The 22,475-nt window shown below is 37.0% G+C and overlaps 1 protein-coding gene across 4 annotated transcripts in view; it reads left to right on the forward strand.

Moving 5' to 3' along the window:
* The window catches only part of LOC147395652 (uncharacterized), a 28,339-nt gene extending 8,153 nt beyond the window's left edge, over positions 1–20,186 (forward strand). For 2 of the 4 annotated variants that reach the window (XM_086449954.1, XM_086449952.1), the window contains 4 exons: positions 5,230–19,298; positions 19,407–19,553; positions 19,698–19,825; positions 19,918–20,186. The gene's annotated coding sequence lies outside the window, so the exon portion shown is untranslated. The remainder of the gene's footprint in view (positions 1–5,229; positions 19,299–19,406; positions 19,554–19,697; positions 19,826–19,917) is intronic. The other 2 variants (XM_086449955.1, XM_086449953.1) reach the window with 2 other exon arrangements.
* Positions 20,187–22,475: the final 2,289 nt, after the last annotated feature.

Genomic DNA, 22,475 nt, shown 5'->3' on the forward strand with positions numbered 1-22,475 from the left:
TGATCGAACTATCCTCTAGTGCTTTTAAGAATAAGAAAGACCATGATATTGGCTTAGATAAAATCGACTCCACTCCCAAACACCAAACCTAAAAAAGAACAATTTTCTTTTTTTGGATTTATTCATAATTGTGTCACACTGCTACTTAATGTTACTTTTTTTGCCTCTTAAACTTTTTAACTTTATGGGTGCATAATACATTTTGGTATTATAAAAAAACTATGATTTATAGTTTTTGTCGCATGTGATGGTCAAGTAATGGAATTAAGTTTGCTTTATAATATAACTATGGGAAACTGGTGAAAGGGGGAGGGTTTCGTCAGGGGCAGCCGGTGTAAAAATCCATCACCCTCTAACATGAACCTTGATAAGACATTTCATTTGTTCATGCTAGGATTTTCCTCAAAAGGGACACGTTGCAGTAGGACGTAGATAAGGGTTATACCAAATGATTGAAATGAGATGTAGAGAAGGATTCTTGCATCAGACTAGATGATTGAGATAAAAGAAGTTAATCTAGGATTGTAGGATTCGTCTCATCACTTGGAACTTGGGGATTTTTTCATTTTGACAGCTAAAAGCTTACAGTAAGTACATACAATAAAAAGAAGGAAAAATAACATAGCTTGCTCGCAAGAGACAAAATGGAAAGGACTTAAAGCTATGCAAATTGGTGGACAAGCTGTGGTACACATGAAAAGTTAAAAATAGAAATTGTGTAGCTATAATATAGATTGATATCTGATGGATAAAGTTGTAGATGTTAGGATAATAGGTGTTGACTCTTATTTATTAAACTAATAGTGGGAAAGAGATAATTAACATAACTAGTGCTTATACACTCCCAAGTTGGATTATGCGAAAATGTTAAAAAATAACTCTGGGAATACCTGGATGAGCTCATCAAAGTAATTCTGGATGGAGATAGGATATTTATAGGAGGCTTAATTTGTCATACAGGGAGGAAAAATGGAGGATATGACGGGTTTATGAAGGACTTGGGTTTGGAGAAGGAAATGAGATGGAAAATATGATATTTGAATTCACGATAGCATATGACCTTGTTATAACAAACACATTTCAGAAAAGAAGGATGAACATTTGGTTACTTTAAAAGCGTACTCAAAAAATAGAAGAAATTGATGATCAATATGCAAATATTGTTAGGTTATACCAGGATAAAGTTGGGCAATCTTTCTACTTTGACAAATAATAAAGAAGTATAGTAAAAAGCGGAATAATCTTCACAACAAAGTACCAAGAGAGTTAATTTGGCAGATATTGGGAACTAAAATAGTCCTGAATGGATACATTGATATAATTGATGATATGTAAGAGAGGGCTATGATTTGTATGAGAGCAAATGGAGATGAGACAATGAGTTCCCAGTTACAATTGGCTTATATAACGGATTGACTGAGTTCATATTTTTCTGCTCTAGTTATAGATTAAGTAATTGCCTGTATTGAAAGGGAAGTGCCTTGGTGTATAGCAGTTGGAGAAAATGTAATAATAGTTAACTGGAGAAGGAGGAAACACAAAACTAAAATTGTGGAGAGAGTTGTAAGAGTCCAAAGGCTTTAGAATAGGTAGAACCAAGATTGAGTATATGGAGTGTAAATTTAGTACTAAGACCTAGGAGGAGGAATGCCTAGTAAACACTTGATGGTCTATAAATACCCCACAGTGACTACTTTTGTTATCTGTACTCTATTGTACGTAAGGATGGAGAGATTGAAAAAATTATTGCCTATAGAACCATAACTGGATGGTTAAAGTGGAGGTGTGCGATTGGATTGTTATGTCATAGACATATACTAATCAAATTAAAGAGAGAATTTTATAAGACAACATTTAGAACAACTATGCTTTATGGAGCTGAATGTCGAGCAGTCAAAAAACATCATTTTAATAAATTGAGCATAGCAGATGCAAAGTTATTGAGATGGATGAGTGCAAAGACTAGGAAAGATAAAATTAGAAATGAATGCATTCGAGAAATTTTAGGAGTAGCTCCAATAGGAAATAAATGAAGATAAAATAGATTGAGACACTAAGATGGCTTGGGCATGTCCAATGAAGACTGATTATACCCCTAGTTATAAGAAATATTCAAGTTGAAAGTTCTAAAGAGCAAGGGAAAGACTCTTTTATGGATGGAGATAGAGAAAATAATTGTGAGCACACTTCCATTTACAAGAGTCATGTTTCTGGACAAAGTGAAATGGAGGAACAAGATCTGTTCAACCAACCCCAAATATTTGGGATAACGCTTTGATGATGATGAATGGCATGTGTGATGCATGTTCTGCCCAAATAAGGACATTACTTTAGGTGTTTTTATGAAATATCTTCCCCCCTTAAAGAAATAAATTCTGAATGAGTGGTGACATCCTACAATTCAAAGTGAATAAAACAAAAACAAGCTAGTTACATCTCTCCACTATGGTGATGATAATAATGATGAATCAAGTTATAAATGTTATTATGGGAATTTCTATTTTGGTGATCATAAGTTCTTTGTTGAATAGAATTAATTCACAATTGATATTATTGAAAAGGTATCAACGAGAGCTTTCCAATGGATTCATAGTTCGAGATTTAATACTTTGTTAAAAAGAATCTAGAGACAGGAAGCCACCATGATTGAAGTAGCCGATATACAATAGAAATAATTGATAGAACTATATCTTCCTTTATTTGTTAATTAGATAATTTATTTATATACTGGCGTATAAAGGTTTTGTTTTTGAATTAATACATAATTTATTGAAAGGATCGTCTACTTCAATAAGTATATTTATTATTCTCTACTGCATATTTACTCATAAAGCTCAAAATTTTATGAGAATTATTAGGAAATTTAAATAAAAATAAATGTCATATTTATGGTTGGATAGAATTATTTATTGCTCGATATCATTGTAATGAGCTTGAAGATTTCTAATGGTTTTATTTAATAAATTGAGCTATTTGATTTTGTAAAATTTGACAACTCAAGAAGGTTTTGTTATCTATGAAAGGAAACAACTATATCCTCACTCTTATGAAATAACATGCGTTAAATGAGGGCTTTATTATAAGAAAATGCAGCTACAAGTTTTTGAGTGGTGTTATCCGCCTCCGCTCTCGAGTATCATGTGTTCACCTATCGTGCCCTAGTTTGACCCATGACCTTCTTATATTCATGGTTGCGTCTTCCCCATCAGATCAGTGTTTTGGGGTAAATGGTTGTTGACACAAGTAAACTTTACAAGAAAAGGATATTTTGAAGGAGCTCTAAGAAAGAGTTTTGATGTACTCGTAATCTGAATAGAAATATTATGGATATTAGTCTTTCTATTTTGAGACTCCAATAAATAGTAATTGTTCTTTATAATAGACACGACATTGATTTAGTGTGGACAAAGGATCATTATACTTGTTTGTACTAAAGAGATCATTAAATAATCCGAAGAAGAAAACTGCATGTTCTACTATTCTTGTGGGTTTTCTTATATTTTAGTGGTATATATGTGTAAGGTGGATTTAAGGAATGATTCCTCTTTTGAGTATCTGGGAACTAATTGGTCCTCTAAATGCTAGTTTCTAACATGTGATTAGTGTTAGTGAAGGGACGGAGGATCTGAAAACTCCTTCGCTCGAATAGAAGAAAAAAAATTGACAAAGAAGACATTTGGAGGTGAGGAATTTTAGGAGTGTTTCTATGGAGCAAATATTGTTTTTCTAAAAGATCCAGTCTTAGTTGATGAAGCAATGTCTTCGTAATCTGCTAAACATATGGCCTTTGTTGGTGGATAATGGCACAAAACCAGAAAAAAGAGTGGCTAGATAATAAACAACACATGCTGATATGGGTCTGGCTTCAAGGTACGATGAACATTACTCTCTTTAAGATGATATTTGCCCCCACTATACAAAGGTTTGGTGGAAAATTCAAATCCAAATTGCACACCGTTGATTTGCTGCAACAAATTTGTTTTTTTTTGATGAGTAAGCTAGACTTGAACCCATGACCTCAAAGTTGTTTTGCAATGTGTCAAACCAACTGTTCTATGCGTCTAAGCCTGAATTGCTCAATAATGGGCATGGAAAATCTGCTGTGGCATAGTGAGATTTAAAAGGGAAAAGTGCACACTTCGAAATTCAAATTTTCAGATGCATCGAACACATCCCAAACATGGTTATATTGTTTCAATCAACAAGCCAAAGATTGGGGAGACTAGTAGCAAATAAAAAAGGCTCCTCACTGTGTATGCGTGTAAGTGTATAGTGCACCTCAAAAGTGCCCAAGAGCATCATCTCCATGCTTTGTTGCTTAGCACACACAGCATAGTCTCTACCTTAAAGTAACTAAAGAAAGAGAAGAGGACCTATTATGTGCTGGGAAAAACTCTTCCATTCAATGTGGGACTAAACTTTTCAAAGAAAAAAGTAATGCAAAAAAGAAGATTTAAAATTTCATTTCATACCAAATTTTCATTTGTTAGGTTGACGGTTCAAACCTTAGCAAAATTATCCTGAAAACCAATCCATTTATTAAAGACCTTTGTTTTAATACTAAAAAAGATTAAATAACTGGAATTTTTGAAGATTCCTGTAAAAAGAAGGGGATGCGCTTGAGAGATTATCGAAGAAACTTATGTGTCACACTCGAAACTATGGGAGAGAGTAGAGAGTAAAGAATTTATATTTTGTTAAATTCTTAGAGAAACATAGCAACAGAGTTCTATCTAATATTTCTATACTTTGTGAAGACTATGTATTTGTTAGGAGTAATAATTTATTACTCCTAAGTTAGTAATAATAATATATTACTCCTAACAGTATTGATTGTATCTATCTTTCTTTCTCATCTGACAAGCATAATTAATAAGGAGACTTTTACTGGCTGCAAATAAGTTTTTTAGGATTTTCACTTTGTAAGTACATTATTTTTCTGATTTGTGTTAAAAGACTTTATAAGTACATTCTTGGTAGAAAGAAGTGTCACTTATCTAAGTGGTAAGACATGTGGAGAGTTGTTCCCATGTCCCAGATTCAAAACCCCCTTGAACCCATACTTATTATGCTAACCACTAATCAAGCATTTACCTATAAAAAAAAACGTACATTCTTGGTGTAGTAAAATTTATTTTATCTACGTTTGGCAATTAAAGTCTTTGAAAAGTTCTATTTTGGTTAGGAAACATCTTATTCTTATATGATATTTTGTCTCTATATGTGTAGATTGTGATCGAGCTGTAGAAGTAGCGTTGTTGCTACATCAATCGGCATGAGAGTAACACCTGCAAGAAAATAAATACATGATTTGATGATTGGGATACGCTCATTGCTGATAAGCAAGCTATCCTCTGATCTATCAGCCACTTCTGGACCTTCAAGAGTAAACTGATCACATTGAATTACTTTCATGGAGTTGTGAAGCCAAATCAGAGTTGTATAGTGGAAAGACTTTTTGAGAATTTGATTCTTGTTGCATGGAGCTTTTGTTGCATATAAAACAAAATAGAGTTATGACTTTTCTAAGCATGGAGCCTAGTTGTATGAGCCATTGTTTCTTCTAGATCATCTGCTTGTGTTATATCTATTCCAAAAGATTATTAGGAGGCATACAATATTGTGGTAGTTGCAGGAGCGATACATTGAGTAGGTGGACTATTAGGATGTATTCAATCTTAATCTGTTAAAATAACACTCAATGGTTGCTATTTCCTCCAGCTTCTCCACTAGTAGAATTCCTTTTCATTTAGAATGTCACAAAATCTGTCTTAACGCCTTCTTTTGTAATTGAGCAGAGGCTTTATTGATTTGAAGTAGTCAGTGGCCTGGCTCAGAGATTTAGTAATGCTATTTGGTGGTCATTGTAGATGATTAGCACAATATTTTTCATGTAGATTGAGTGCAATTGAAGTAGCTTGTGAGGAGAGGTTTTGATGCAATCAGATCTGGAAATTTAGACTAATTTGTGTGAAAATTTCAAGAGAAGTTGAGAAGTTAAGTTGGAAGTGAAAAATCAATCTCTCTCTCTCTCTCATTATTTCATTCAACTAAAAACTTGTTTATAACTACATTTAATGGCCTATTTATAAGCAAAACAGAAACATAACAGCCCAAGTGAAATGACAACATTACCCTTACATGAACACTTAAAGTAACAAAATAAAACTAAAGAGAAACTAACAACTAAGTAACTTCAACAACCTACTCCAACAACTAAATATTTCAAGTTGTTATTGTGGGGACTATTTCAGTCACGCAATACGACAAGCACACATGTCATAAAGAAACAAAAGGAAGGAAGTTAGTAGTTTGTAGCCCTGCCATAAAGAGTGTGAAACACGGTTTCAACTGAGTACATATTTCAACATCTTAGCAAGGCTAGGTCCCCTTACTCATGCAAGAATTAAAACTAAACCGCATAAATAGAGTGTAAGTTCGGTACAAACTAAGATCACCCAAGGCAGAGTATGATAGGACCTTAGTTGACAAGTGTAGGACGACAAACTACGACCGTCTTGATGGAAACCAACCAGATCGGTTGGACCTAAGCTCAGACTCAGAATCCCTAGCCAACTAAGATAAACCTAGAAGGAATAAGAGCTCTTCCATACACCAACTCCCCTCATTTCATAACAAGAAACACAAAACTTATCAAAACAAGAGAGTATGATAGAACTTGACGTTTACGTCCCTAAAAATCAAACTAACTTCACAACAGTACAGAACGAACTCAAGCTCCTAGACTCATTTAAAACATACGTCAACAGAAACATTATCTAAACAACATCCGACCTGTGCCCAAACTCGTATTTGATCCCTAACCTATTGTGTTTACTTTAGTTTGTTCCTAATCAGACTCCTAATTCGTATCCGACTAGACCCACAACACATAAATCGACCTCGAGTAAGTATCTAAGTTCGAGCACACTGATGTGGGACGAAAGGGAATTCGGGTTGCAAGGGTGAGAAAAATGTTGAAGGAGGTCTGTTTGGATGAAGTTTTGGAATGAAATTGATGGAAAATAAGGGCTGAAAAATGGACAAAATGGTGGGTGATGGACTGATTAAAGGGGATAGAAAATGAAGCAAAGATGAAGAAAAGGTGGTGGAGACAATTTGTTTCAAATGGAGATCTTTGTGGCTGGAATTGGTGAAGGAAAATAGAAAAGAAAATAACCAGGAATCACTCACCAGGGTGATTGGAATCACTCAACAACCATGGAAGGGAATCACTCACCTTCTAGGAGGAATCACTCAACTCCAACACTCCAAAGCTATGGTGTGAAAGCAAGAAGAAAAGCTTCTTTCTAATCAACATCAACAACCCTTTTCCATTTAATTCTCAAGCTTATAAAGAGATAACAAGGAAAATTACCAGCAACTAGTAATTATGTTCTCTAATAAACAACATTAAAAGAAAGTTAAGTTTCCAAGCAAAACCTAAGTTTCTAAGCAAAACTAAAGTTTCAAGAAAGAAGGGGTCACTTTCCAAGAAAACAACAAAATTCGAGAGAGAGAGAGAGAGACCAAAGTTCTCTAGCATGGGATTTCCCACCCATTGTCTTTAATGTTTTGGGTCATGGGTTGATCAAAGTTGAACCTAATGGGTTTCCTTTCGGATTTGGATTGGAGAGAGATGGATATGGGTTGTAGAAAGTCCATATAGGCCTGGTATGGATTTGTATAGCTTGGGCAGCCACTACATCATTCTCTTCGGCTTGAAAAGAACTCGACCTCAAGTTCGTAGAAATGTCATGCCATAGATCTTCATCAAGCTCTTTTACCTCGGCTTCTGTAAGCCATGCGTCATCTGAATGAGGCTCGCCGTGCCAATGTACCAAATATTGTGTATATGTGCCTTTGCACGTCGTAATCAATCTTGAGTCAATAACATCAATGCGCTCACGAGGCTGCGGTGTTGTAAAATCTGTAGCATTTGGCAAAGAAGGTGAAACTCTCCCCGGATCATCAGAAAATGGATAAAGATCACACACATTAAAAGCAGGACTGATTGACAAATGAGATGGAAACTCCAATCGATAAGCGTTAGGTCCAAATTTATCCAAAATAAAACAAGGGCCAAACTTCCTTTGATATAGCTTGTGATAAGTATGAGAAGGAAACCTTTCCTTGTCTAAATAAACCATCACAAGATCACCTACCTTAAACTCAAGTGGTCGTCGATGCAAATCTGCTTGTGCTTTGTACCTAGAAGCGGCTGCTTTCAAGTTTTCATGCTCCTTATTGTAGATTTGTTGCATATGATCCGCAAACTCTTCAGCTTCCATACTTGGTTTCTTCAAAGATTGCATTGGCACATGATCAAGGACATGGGCTGGAATTCTTCCATAAACAACTTCAAAAGGTGCCTTCTTGGTAGATCTACTCTTGGAACAATTATAGGCAAACTCCGCTTGTGGTAAAATAAGCTCCCAAAGACGCGGTGTTTTTCCAACTAAGCTTCGTAATAAATTTCCAAGAGATCGATTCACCACTTTGGTTTGCCCATCTGTTTGCGGGTGGTAGGCACTTGAGAATTGTAAACGAGTGCCCAAGAGTTGCCAAATGGTGCGCCAAAAGTGACCAACAAATCAAGTATCTCGATCCGATGTAATAGATTTAGGTACACCATGCAAGCGAACCACCTCACGAAAGAAGAGTCTTGCCACATGAGACACGACAATAGAATTCTTACATGGTATGAAATTTGCCATCTTTGAAAATCGGTCTACCACCACATAAATGGAATCAAAACCAGATTTAGTTTGAGGCAAACCAAGAACGAAATGTCTTCCCAAGGAGCCACAGGTATAGGAAGTGGTTGATATAAACCGGTATTTTGCGATTGTCCCTTAGTCCGTTGGCAAACAATACATTGTCGTACATATCTATCCACATCATGAGCTAGAGAAGGCCAAAAATAGTATTGTTCCACCAATGTTTCAGTCTTATCTCGCCCAAAGTGACCACTAACCCGCCACCATGTAACTCCACTACAACTTGCAAAAGGAGAGAAGTGTTTGGTATGCATAACAAATTGCCTTTGAAAATATATCCATCAATGATTGAATAAGGTTTATTTGTTGATGAAGATGAATTTGAAATCACCTTAAAAAAGAATGGATCATTGGCATAGTCTTGATAGAGAAACCTATTACCTCATACGTGAGAGTCGGAAGTAACATACGTTTCCGACTAAGTGCATCGGCAACTTTGTTGGCTGAACCGGCTTTATGGTGAAGGACAAGAGTAAACTCTTGAAGGTAAGAAACCCATTTTGCATGCCTTGCATTGAGTTTTTTTGTGCATTAAGGAACCTTTGCTCTTCGTGGTCCAAGTAGAGAACAAACTCTGAATGAATAAGATAATGCCACCAAAATCGCAATGCTTGGAAAACGGCATACAACTCTACATCATAAGTGGAGTATCTTTTCTTAGCAATATTAAGCTTCTCACTAAAATAGGCAATTGGTCACTTCTCTTGAGAAAGGACAGCACCAATACCAATGTGAGATGCATCACATTCAACCTCGAACATCTTGGAAATCTGGAATAGCAAGCATGGGTGCATTGGTCAGTTTGTGCTTCAATATTTGGAAACGCTGTTCCGCTTTCTTGGACCAATTAATGTTTTTTTCTTTGATTATATCTGAAACAGGGGCAGCCATGGTGCTGAAATTCTGAATGAATCTCCAACAAAATGAGGCTAGACCAGGGAAACTTCGCACTTCGGTTGTGGACCTTGGAGTTGGCCAATCAAGGATTCCTTGCACATTGATATTATCCATCTTGATTCCAACTGAGGAAACAACATAGCCAAGAAATGTTACATTGCTAGTAATAAAAGAGCACTTCTTAAGGTTCAAGTAGAGCTTGTTGTGATGTAATACTTCGAACACATGTTGCAAGTGCGACAAGTGTAGCTTGGTTGTCGCGCTATACACAAGTATGTCATCAAAGTAGACAACCACAAATCTTCCCATGAAGTCTTTCAACTCTTGTGTCATCACTCTCATAAAAGTACTCGGAGCATTTGACAACCCAAATGGCATCCATTCAAATAGTCCATTACGTGTCTTGAATGCAGTCTTCCATTCATCTCCTTGCAAGATTCGAATTTGGTGATAACCACTATGCAAATCAAGCTTGGAGAACACCTTTGCAACATCAAGTGTGTCAAGTAAATCATCTAAGTGAGGGATTGGAAACCTATACTTCATAGTGATCTTGTTGATTGCACGGCTGTCCACACACATCCTCCATGTGCCATCTTTTTTTGGAGTTAGTAGGGCGGGTACTGCACAAGGGCTTAAACTTTCACGTATCAATCTTTTCTTCAATAACTCTTTGACTTGCCTTTGTAATTCAGCATGTTCAGAAGGACTCATGCGGTAATGTGGCAAGTTAGGCAAGGAAGCTCCCGGTACAAGATCGATTTGGTGTTGTATATCACACATGGGAGGAAGTCCATTAGGTAACTTTTCCAAAGCTATGTTAGGGAACTTTCCTAACAACTTCACTTGGTACAATAGCATTCTCATGACAAGAATCAGCCTCCACAAGTGCATAAACAACATGTTCGGATAGGGAAAATGGATTAAATTGCTTATGGGACAGCAAGGTAATCGACTTGTCTTCAATGGTGGATAAGGCTTCTTTTAACGGATTCAATATATATCAAACACCATTCTTACACAAAGCATATTTATTTTTCTTTCCATCATGCTGCACAACTCTATCAAATTGCCAAGGTTGACCAAGAAGAAGATGGCATGCGTCCATAGGCAATACATCAAACCATACTTCATCTACGTACTTTCCGATAGAAAACTTGATTTGACATCGCTTACTAACATGCACTTCACCTCCCTTCTTGAACCAAGATACTTTGTACGGCTTAGGACACTCCTCACATTGCAATTTTAATTTCTTGATCATGACTTAAGAAGTCATATTTTCACAACTTCCTGAATCTACCATGATCACTCATTTTTTTTCCATTCAAAACTCCATAAGTATGAAAAATGTTGGACCGCAACCACCGATCATCTTCATCTTGCTTAGGACTAAGACTTGTCTGATCACCATACTTTTAGCATCAAATTCAGGGATTGTTCTTCATCCACCAATTCCTTTTCGGTGTCATAATTCGGCTCTTTAGGGACTTCGTCATTAACTTCATCACCAAGTAAATGAACTTGGTTCTCAACTTTCTTTTTGGGACATTCATAAGCTAGATTTGAGGGGTCACCACACCTAAAACATCCGGTGTTGGCTGTTTTTCTTTTCTCCTTGAAGGAATCATAGTTCTTTTGTGGAGTAGATCAATTCGCATTGAACTTCTTAAAGTTGGAGCTTGATCCACCGTTGGAATTATCTTTCTCAAACCGGTCAAACATTTTTGGTGCTGTCAACTTCATCTTCTCTTCGACTTTAAGAGATAGTTGAAAAGCTTCTTCTAGGGAATGAGCCGTGTGCATCATCATTTCCATATGCAACCCCGGTTGCAAACCACTAATGTACCGAGCTATTAGTTGTTCTTCGGATTCATTTGAGTTAACCCAACTTAACAATTGATAATATTCCTCAGTATATTTTGCCACTGAATGATCACTTCTTTGCTTTAGTTGGTGAAATTTTCGGTAAAGATCTTGAAGATAGTCCAAGGGAAGAAACTTTACATCGAGCTTAAGTTTCATTTCAGCCCAAGTTTGAACTTTCTCAATACCCCTCATTTCCCGACTCTTTTGGTAATTTTGCCACCAAATGAGCGCGTGGCCTTTCAATCTTGTAGTTACGAACCTCACTTTTTTATCTTCTGAAAAATCTTTCCACTCGAAGAAGGCCTCAATAGATGCAATCCAATCAACATATAAGTTAGGGTTTAGATTGCCTTCAAAGTCGGAGATGGATACTTGAACCAAACAATCATTGTTCTCGAAGGCTCGTGCAAGTCGATCCATAAGACTTTCTTCTCAATTCCTTTTACCATGTCGAGTGTGTGAAGATATAGAACTTTGATCATCAAAATCTTCATTTCCCACGTCATTCACAAAATGATCATCCAGCTGCAAATTTGGAACATTTTGGTTGGGAATCCTTCTCAACACTTCTTGAAGCATTCCTCAGAGTTCTTGTTGAGAGTTTCTAAGTTGCTCAACTTCTTGCCTCAATTCATTCATCTCTACTTGATTTAATTGTTGCATTCTTGCTTGTCTCCTTGAAGGGTCACTTTCCAAGAAAACAACAACATTCAAGAGAGGAGAGAGAGAGAGAAAGAGACCAAAGTTCTCTAGAATGGGACTTCCCACCCATTGTATTAAGTGTTTTGGGTCATGGGTTGGTCAAAAGTTTGACTTGATGGGTTTCCTTTCGGATTTGGATCAGAGAGAGATGGATATGGATTGTAGAAAGTCCATATAGGCCTGGTCTGGATTTGTATAGCTTGGGCAGCCACTACATCACACATCCTCTCACATGGATAAGTACAAGAAAGATCTCATCAGACTGATGGGACATCATGTGTCAGAGATCTTTTTTTACTTCACATTAATGACCTACAACACTTATACACATTAGGTTCAAATCTCACTGACGAGTGATGGATCTATCTTCCAAAGCACTCAAGTGTACCATAATTGAACATCTCATTTAAACACCTGGACTAGCCATGTGGTGACCCATGTCTCGGAATTTCATTTATAAAAACCAAACTACCAAACTGAGAAAGGGGTTGGTTGGTTGTTCGTTGGTTGGTGGACTGAAATCTTAGAGAAAAAAAGATCACTCTATAAGCCTTCTATTCATCTTCTTAATTTTATTCTCTTTAATCTGAGTACTAACTAAATCTTCGGAGGATCCTTTATAGGCACCACACTGGGGCCTCATCCTTCCTACCTTGTCCTCTATTGTCCTAGAAGCCATTAAGGAGTAAGCGAGAGTCAGACCACTATCTTGAAGAGGAAGAGGTCGAAAGATCAAGGTCAAGCCCACCATTAGAAGAGGTCAATCAAGGCAACACCAACAAAGGAGTTGAGGAAATTCAAATTATCGTCATAAATAGGAGCAAACCATTAGATCAAGATGAAGCCTACCATCTCAAGACAGTTTTCATCTCGAGGAGTGGAAGGCCTAAAAAACCTTCCATACTTTTAGCGTCGTCCATGGGAAGAATCTAGCCTCCATTGGAACACCATCACTTCCAGCCTTTGTGTTCGATTCGGGGAATTGCAGCATGACCTAATGGAGAAAGGGGACCAAATGGCCAACCTGAGAGGAGGGAACATATATCCAAAGACATGCTTGAAGGTTCGAATGAGCGACCAACTACAAAAACAACAGACAGAGTTCCTGATCACTTGAGCATCATCAATATCGACATGGAGCAAAACACAAGCAACGGATCCAAGACCAAAAAATCCTTGTTCTTGGTAAATCACACTGACAAGGAGATAACACAGAAATTGTGAAGGGGTATGCCTTCGGAGAAGGCCGACGGGAGTTCTCACGAAGCTCGAACAAAACGAATCGTCCCCTCACGAAGCTTAGACAAAATGAATCGTCCCCTCACGAGGCTCAAAAAGAAAGACCATCATTATGACGTCTTGGTTATGACTGAAGCAGAGTAATGGCACATACGACTAGACACATGAGGAGGTGAAGGGAGATTTTGGTTTTGGGAGACCGACTTACCTATGTAGACCAATACATAAGTATTATTTAAAATAATAAAAGAAAAAAAGAAAGTATACCAAATTCGTTATTCGAACTTAGGTGTTGCTTCTGTGAGTATGAAAACAGTAAGGTCGAGGTTGCTATATGCACTCGAGGGAAAGTAATGCCGAGGTCGCTATATGCACTCGAGGGTTAGTAAAGCCGATGCATTTGATGGAAAGTAAGGCCGAGGTCGCTATATGTTATATGCATTCAAAGGAAAGAAAGGCTGAGGTCGCTATGCGCACTCAAGGGTAAGAAGAGTCGAGGTCGCTATGCGCACTCAAGGGTAAGAAGAGTCGAGGTCGCTATATGCACTCGGGGGGCAAGCAAGGACAGAAGTCGCTCAAAAACACTCGGAGGCAAGTAAGATTGAGATCGCTATACGCACTCAAGAGTAATGAATAACATGCCAAGGTAGTTGTCGTGCAATCAGTGCTCTGGAAAGTTAGTTCGTGCAAGACAGTAAGTAAGGCCGAGGTTGCTATAAGCACTCGTGGGGCAAGTAAGGCCGAGGTTGCTCGAAAGCACTCTTGGGAAAGTAAGACTAAGGTTGCTATACGCACTCAAGAGAAATGAATAACACACCGAGGTAGCTGTCGTGTAATTATGGCTCTAGAAAGTCGATTCAGGCAAGATAACAAGATCGAGGTCGCTATATGTACTCAAGATAAATGAATAACACGTCGAGGTAGCTGTCGTGCAATCATGCTCTGAGAAAGTTTTGGGCAAGTAAGGCCGAGGTCGCTATATGCACTCACGCCAAGGTAGCTGTTGTACAATCGGTGTTCTGGAAAGTTCATTCAGAAAGGACAGTAAGTAAGGCCGAGGTCGCTTAAAACACTCGTATATCTATGTAAGTTGAAAGTAAAGATGTCGCTTAAAGCACTTGTATATCTATGTAATATATACCAAGGTCGCTTAAAGCGCTCGTATATCTATGTAAGTTGAAAGTAAAGAAGTTTATATACCGAGGTCATCCAAAAAACACTCGTGTATCAAGAAAGGCAAGTCAGGATATAATACCAAGGTCATTTAAAAACTAAGGTTGTCTAAAAGGGCATTTGTATATCTAGAAAATCAAGAAAATATATACTGATCATGCCTCACAAGGTTCTCTTGAATTTCATCAACTGATCTACGAAAGAAATAAAGAGCTAAGTTGAATCTCGGAATTGTTGGATCAAAAGTTCTAAATGCTACTGGATAAATATATATATATGGCAATTAGATATCAGTCTCTCTCTGAAACTCATACCTGAGTGGGCAAATATGTTTTCATATATAACACTGAGCTTAAAATAGAACAAAGATATCAAATAAAATCTATGTAGCGTCAATAGACAAGATTTGTTCTAACACAGTCATAAATTAGACAAGATAAAGTTGGGAAAAAAGAACATCTTGGGAAGACAAATAAAAAATACTGTGCTACATTGTACACAACTCTCTTCTTGTGAAGATCAACAACTTCCTTATATTTTTGTTCGAGCTCTGAATTTGGAATCTGATTTCTTCATGTAGCCCTAGCATTGATCCTCTTGTTAGTAGGTAAAGGAACCAAATCAACAACACTAGAGGGCTTCGAACCATATTCCACTTCAAAAGGAGAAGTATTAGTAGTCCGGTTCCTTGAAGAGTTGTAAGCAAATTCAACCAAAGGAGTAACATTATCCCAGCCCTTGATATGTTCCCCAACTAGACAACGGAGCAAATTCCCTAGGCTTCGATTGATAACTTTCGTTTGCCCATCGGTTTGAGGGTGAAAGGAAGTGCTGAAATTCTATTCAGTACCATGAACTTCCATTAAGTACGCCAAAAATGACTAAATAACTTGGCATCCCTATTGGAGACAATAGAAGTAGGCACACTATGTAACTTGTAAACCTCTTTGAAGAAGAGTTTAGCAATATGTGAAGCATCCACAGTTTTTCGGCATGGAACAAAGTGCACCATTTTGGAGAACCAATCCACAATCACCATGATAGAGTCATTCTTTCTTTGAGTGGGTGGGAGACCCAGCACAAAGTTCATACTAATGTATAACCATGGTTTGTTAGGTAATGGAAGTGGTAAGTACACCCTGCATTAGTAGCCATTCCCTTGCCCTTTTGGCACACATGGCTCCTTTGAACATACCTTGTAATGTCTCTTGTAATTTTCGGCCAAAAGTAATCCTTTTGAAGCAATGCAAGAGTCTTATCTCGACCAAAATGATCCAAATTGTGTAACTCAACAAGAAACTTCTCTCGAGGGAATACTTTGGCATACACAACCTCAAACCCCTTTGAAAAGAAAGCTGTCTTTGAGTAGAAAATCAACAAGTTTACCTTGCTAAATTGTATGTAAAATAGGAGTGAAATAAGGGTCCTCTTGATAATGATCCTTAAAACTATCAAAATCAACCACTACATTCCTCATCTCTATCAATAAAGTTGCTCTTCGACTTGACCCATCAACTACATTATTAAGAATACCCCACTTATGCTTCAAAGAGAAAGTGAATTGTTGTAAGATTAACCCACTTGACATTTCGTTTGTTTAGTGAGATTAGCTATTGATGTACTTAAGAGCTTCATGGTTAGTACAAAGAATGAACTCCTTGTAAGCCAAATAGTACTCCCAGTGCTTGATAACTTGTATTATGGCATAGAACTCCCAATCATAAGTTGAATACTTGAGCTTGTCACCATTCAACTTTTCACTAAAGAAGGCAATGAGTTGTCCTTTTTGACTAAGAACACCTCGAATTCCAACTTCCGATGCATCACAATCTAGTTTAAAAGTCTTATCAAAGTCGGGTAAAGCTAGAATGGGAGCCCCGGTAAGTACCTTCTTTAAGAGCACAAAACTATCTTGGGCTTCTTGTGTCCACTCAAATACCTTCTTCTAAAGGTAATCTATGAGAGGGGCTGCTAAGGTGCTGAAATTTCTGATAAACCTTCTACAACAAGTGGCAAAACCATGAAAACTTCTCACTTCTTGAATGCTAGAAGGTGTAGGCCAATCCACAATCTGTTTGACCTTGTCTTCATCCATGAGTACTCCACTAGAGGACACCACATACCTTAAGAAAATCATTCAATCAACATCAAAGCTACATTTCTTCAAATTACCATAAAGCTTAATTTTCCTCAACAAATCAAACATTTGTTGAAGATGGAATAGATGCTCCTTCAATTCATGGCTATAAACCAATATATCATTAAAGTAAATCACGACACACACTCCCAAAAGAGGTTGCAACATTTGAGTCATTACTCTCATGAAAGTGCTAGGAGCATTGGTGAGTCCAAATGACATGACAAGCCATTCAAAGAGCCCATTGTGTGTTTTGAAAGCGGTTTTCAATTCATCCCCTGGCTAGATTCTAATTTGATGATATCCACTTCAGAGATCAATCTTTGGAAAATACTTTTGCACCCGCTTAAGAAATCCAACATGTCATCCAACGTAGGAATCGTAAAATGGTACTTTATAGTTATGTTGTTTGTAACCTGACTATCCACGCATTCTCCAAGAACCATCCTTCTTAGGAGTTAATAGCATTGGGAGTGCATATGAGCTAAGACTAGGTTGTATGTAGCCTCACTCCAAGAGATCTTCCACTTACTTTTGAAGCTCATCCTTTAGGTGTCATTTTATAGGCTGCCTTGTTTGGAAGGGATGAACCAGGTACTAGATCAATGTAATGTTGGATATCTCGCATGAGAGACAACTCAAGAGGCAATTCAAGAGGAAAAACATCAGCATAGTATTCTAGAAGTTCTTCCACAACCATTGGCTTATGAAAATCAACAATTTTTTCTTTTGAATTAAAGTAACAATGTAACCAGAAGACTTTCCTTAATAATTTTTTTGGCAACAAGTAAAGAAGGTGTAGAAGGTTTAGAACACACATTTTCCTTCATTAGAAGTAGAGTATATTGTTGATTTCCTTTGTGAAGTGTATAGGTGTTCTTGTCATCGTGAATTGTTTGTTGATCATATTGCCATGGTCTTCCAAAGATGGCATGCATCCATAAGAACCACATCACACCACACCTTATCAAAATATTTCTTTCGGATGGAGAAAGTAATCAAGCACCTCTTGGTAACTCTAACTTGACCCCCCCCCCCCCTCCCCCCTCCTTTTTAAACCATGATAGTTTGTAAGGATGAGAATGTTCTTTGGTCTTAAGGTTCAATTTATCAATCGCATTGTGTGACACCACATTCTGACAACTCCCTCCATCGATGATCAAGTTATGCACTCTTCCATCAATATTGCAAGTGGTAGAAAAGATATTGGTTCTCAACCAATCTTCTTCATTGTCATGCTTGGGGAGTAAGAAGAGTCTTTTTCGTCATGAATGCTAGTCCCTCTTCTTCATTAAGATCTCCACCGATGTCCTGATTGGGAGGTTGATCATAGATGGGTAGCTTTTCATTTGGTTTCGATTCCACCATTGCCTTTAGTAAAAGTGCCTTATTGTGAGGACCATTGATTGCATGAAGAATCTCAACAAAAGAACCATCTTCTTACCTATTGCCTCACATTGCAACATGAAATATGCTAGATTATGTGAGTCTCCATTGTACACATTTTATGGATTTTAACCTCTCTAACTGTCTAAAAGACCAATGACCATTGTATGTGTTGACAACCATTTATCCCAAAAAACCGATCTAATGGGGAAGGCACAACTATGAATATAAGAGGGTCACGGGTCGAACTGGGGTGTGATACCTGAGCATGTGACACCCAGGAGCGGAGGCAAATAACACAACACTCAACACTCCCCCTCACCCATAAGAGTAGAAAATTCCTTCAAGGAGAGTCGAACTCGTGACCTATACAAGCTTGCCGCTCCGATACCATGTTGTCAACCATTTACCCAAAAAAAAAAAACGATTTGATGGGGAAGGCACAACCATGAATATCGATACGTGAGCATGTGACACCCGGGAGCGGAGGCGGATAACACAACACTCAACAATATGGTGGCAAGAAATTGCCACAAAACTTTTCTAGGAAAAGAATTATTATTATTATTTTTTTCAGAGGGGGTATTCGACAAGAAATGTGAGTATTTGAATCTATTTTGCTTCTCCCCCCTCTTTATTGACCTCAAGCTTACGTGCCTAGCTTTTGGGTATCCACAACACACCATGCGAAGCTAGCCCAACTCATTGGCTCGGTGAAAAGAATTTATTAGCTGATTCACCATGGTGGTATGTTTGCTCAATTTAACTATCTTATTCCTTCTAATATTGAGTGCCTAATTTTGATATCGGTTTTTCATTGGTTGCAACATTTGCGGGAGCATGAGGAGATGATCCATCAACTCTATTCAACATGATAAGTGTTTTCAGGGTTTATTTGTATTATGATGAATTGCATTGTGGATGCCAATTTAATCAATGTGAATGTGCAGAAAAGGTAGATCACCCACTTAGAATGGGAAGTAAACCAACTTGAAGATACTTATAGAGTCCGAAGATGGAGACTTCAGGGTTCTTAGGGCTCTTTTGTTCTTTTTCGGATGTATTTGTGAGATTCGGTAGGCCAATGGGCTAGCAACACTTTATCAACTTTTGATGTAATCAGTGAATTGACTTGTAAATTTTGATAAATGGAACGGTCATTTTGATCTCATTGTTTTTATTTGATGAAACTTTCTGAATAAAAATGTATTACATTATTTCAGGATGACTAAAAGGGGGCATGATTTCAGTTCTGCAACGATTTGTACAAAACAGGATCATTTCTACAGTGTTAAAGCCTACATTTCATCCTCAGTTTGGAGGACACTTGTCAAACTACTGGGTACTAAGCAAAAGCTCGAGCCAATCAGGTAAACTTGAATTATTTTATTCTTTCTTCCATTACTCCAAGAGTTGGGGATTGCCTACTATGCCTTGGAACATTGGGTCAGTACTTCTTGGTGCGGACTGACAATATGACTATGCTTTGGACCATGAGACTCTGATTGATGCAGTGATGCAGTTATGTGGAGGAACTAATCTGGTCCCCACTATATTAGTTGAGACTTTTGCGGACCTTTCCACGGTGCACAGGGATGGTGGAGTAGGCTTCACAGTTAAGTCTGCACATCGTTCATGTCATGTGAGTGTCGTATTTTGCTCGTTCCCTTTTCTTTTTTCTTTTTTTCCTTATTTTCTTTTTTCACTACTCATTGACTCTTTTATGTTATCCAGATCTGAGGGAGTGCTCTTTGTACAAACAATATCTATAGTGGAGTGCACTTATGTTTGTCTAATGGGCATGACTGAGACTTCATTCTATTTTTTTTTTTAATAAGAGATTCTTCAAAAATTGGTGCCCGATTCTCTTTCGATACTAGGTCCCTAACTTGAGAATTTTTAACCTTGATTTTCTTGTCAATTATTTTGTCTATCCTCCTTTCATAACCTCTGCTTATGATATAAGGCATGGAGCTATTTTTCTTCAATCAGATTCAGTTCTTCATGATGGGTTGAGACGCATTAGGTTATGGGGGATTCATCTTTCGATTAGATTCCTTAACATGCATACCTCCACTTCAATAAGCAAGATAACTTCCATCCTATATACTAGAGAGTATGGGGTCACTCTGATTCAGAGTCCGATCAATGCTTAGTAGGCCCATTAGTATAGGCAAGCTTATCAGACCAATATTTGTATATATTCCACCTCTTCTGAAGGATTTCTTTGATATTCTTGTTAGTTGCCTCGACTGCCCATTTATCTAGGAATAATATGACGATGATTTGTGCCTTTGGATTTTGAACGTGTCACACATGGTTATCAAAGAAAAACCTTTCCTTTGTATCCATTGTCGGAGATGTGTTCATGTTGGACACCATATTGGCAAATGAGGTTACTTTGGATCAATTTGGAAACATGTATCACAGTAAGCTTGGTGAATGATACGTCTTCAATCCAATTTGAAGAGTAATTGATGTTAATTGAGGTGAATTCATGTTTATTGGGTGCTTTTAGAGCATTTTATGATAACTTTGACTCCCGCACTGAGAAAAGTTAGCGAGAAGTAAAATTGAAGAGTTGAGATGAAGGCATGTGGATTATATTTCCATCCGAGAGTGGGATAACATCTATGTTCGAGACTCTATGTACCAAGTTTAAAATAATGCATTAGGTTTCATGGTGAATGATTTTAGTCCTTTTATGAGTTTGTGAGTAAACTAGAGTCGCCACCTAATTTTATGGTCTATAAATTGGATTGACTCCCAATTCCAAATATGGTTAGGTCTGAACCTAAGATTAGGGCACAAGGTTCAGATGAAAGGATTCAAAATGTGTTAGTCACTGGTCCCACTAACTAATGTTGATCCAATTAGTTCAAATATATAAAATCATAATTGGCATGGTAAATATGTAATGTGTCATAAAATGTACCAAAGCACAAAAATCATGAAAATACATAAAAGAAGGACTAAAATGTGTATTTATGTCTAAAAATAGAATTGGGTTGTTTTCCACTGGGCTATAACTTGTTTGTAAGTATTTCATAGATTGGCTCGCACGCACATCGCACCAAATAAAAATCATCAAAATATTATTAGAATTAATATAACACATCTAACATGCTTTCCAACATATTTTAGTCATTCAAATCATTTAAACATTACTAATACATATGATTCACATTTTGAAATAGTGATATAATCATGTAAATAAAGCATACTAAAAACATATTAGAATTATGTTCCTACAAGCTTAAAATACCAAATTCTAACAAAAAAATCTAATCAAAATCAAATATGGGGAGTTGTTTTTTGGCTTGGTTTCATTTTTCTGGGTCTAAGCCCCTTTTATGTTTTTTTTTTTTTTGTTTCAAAACCATTTAAATAGAATAACATAAACTTAAATACTAAACATGCTTGGCAAAAAAAAATTGACAAACAAATAAGAGGAAGTTGAAATGAAAACTAATTACAACCCTTGGGGAGGAAAGGTAATATTGGTGTTGCTCCAATTCATTTTCTCAGTTTTGCAGAGGTTTATTAATTGAATTTATTTTTCTTGTAATATTAGTAGTTTTTTTTTTTTAATTTTTTCCAATGTATGGGCAAAGAATACTTAGTTTCTAAGGTTTTCTTGGGATCCTAAAGGTGATGGAAAAGTTTTGTATCTAATTTTTAATGAAATATTGCCATTTTTAGATTATACGTTGCCAAAATTTTGGCTTTTTTGAGAAAACTTTTGGGAAATTTTCCAAATAATTACATGCATTGTTGGTTTATTGATAGATCATTACCGGTTATGTTGTATTACAAAAACATGATAGTATTTTGCATATTGGATGAAAGTTTCCTTAAAAGTAAAGTCAGAAAATCCGACTTGACAATGACATGTTGCAAATGGTAGGTTAGAGAAACAAAAGATTATGGTTCTCTAAGGCATCTTCATCATCGTTATCTTCTTCTCTACTCCATCTTTATCGTTACATACGGGCACATTAATGAAATGCTGAGTAAAGGGGTCAAGGTAAAGACATTTTGATTCTTTTCCATCCACCGATAGAAGAAAAGTAAAGCGTCTTTTGAGTCCCTATATATATATATATATATAGGGAAATGTTCAGCACCAAACATTTTTCAAAACATGGGTTAGAAGTTTTGGAATTGGCCGATTTTTGGTGAGGATGATCTCTACGGTGAGGAGATCATCATCATCACCAAAAATCAGCCAATTCCAAAACTTCTAACCCCATCAAAAATGGTTTACAAAAAATGAATGGTCCACGATTTTT

Source organism: Akebia trifoliata, chromosome 8 (genome assembly GCF_017979445.1).
Source record: "Akebia trifoliata isolate Shusen 1 chromosome 8, ASM1797944v1, whole genome shotgun sequence".
NCBI lineage: Eukaryota > Viridiplantae > Streptophyta > Magnoliopsida > Ranunculales > Lardizabalaceae > Akebia > Akebia trifoliata.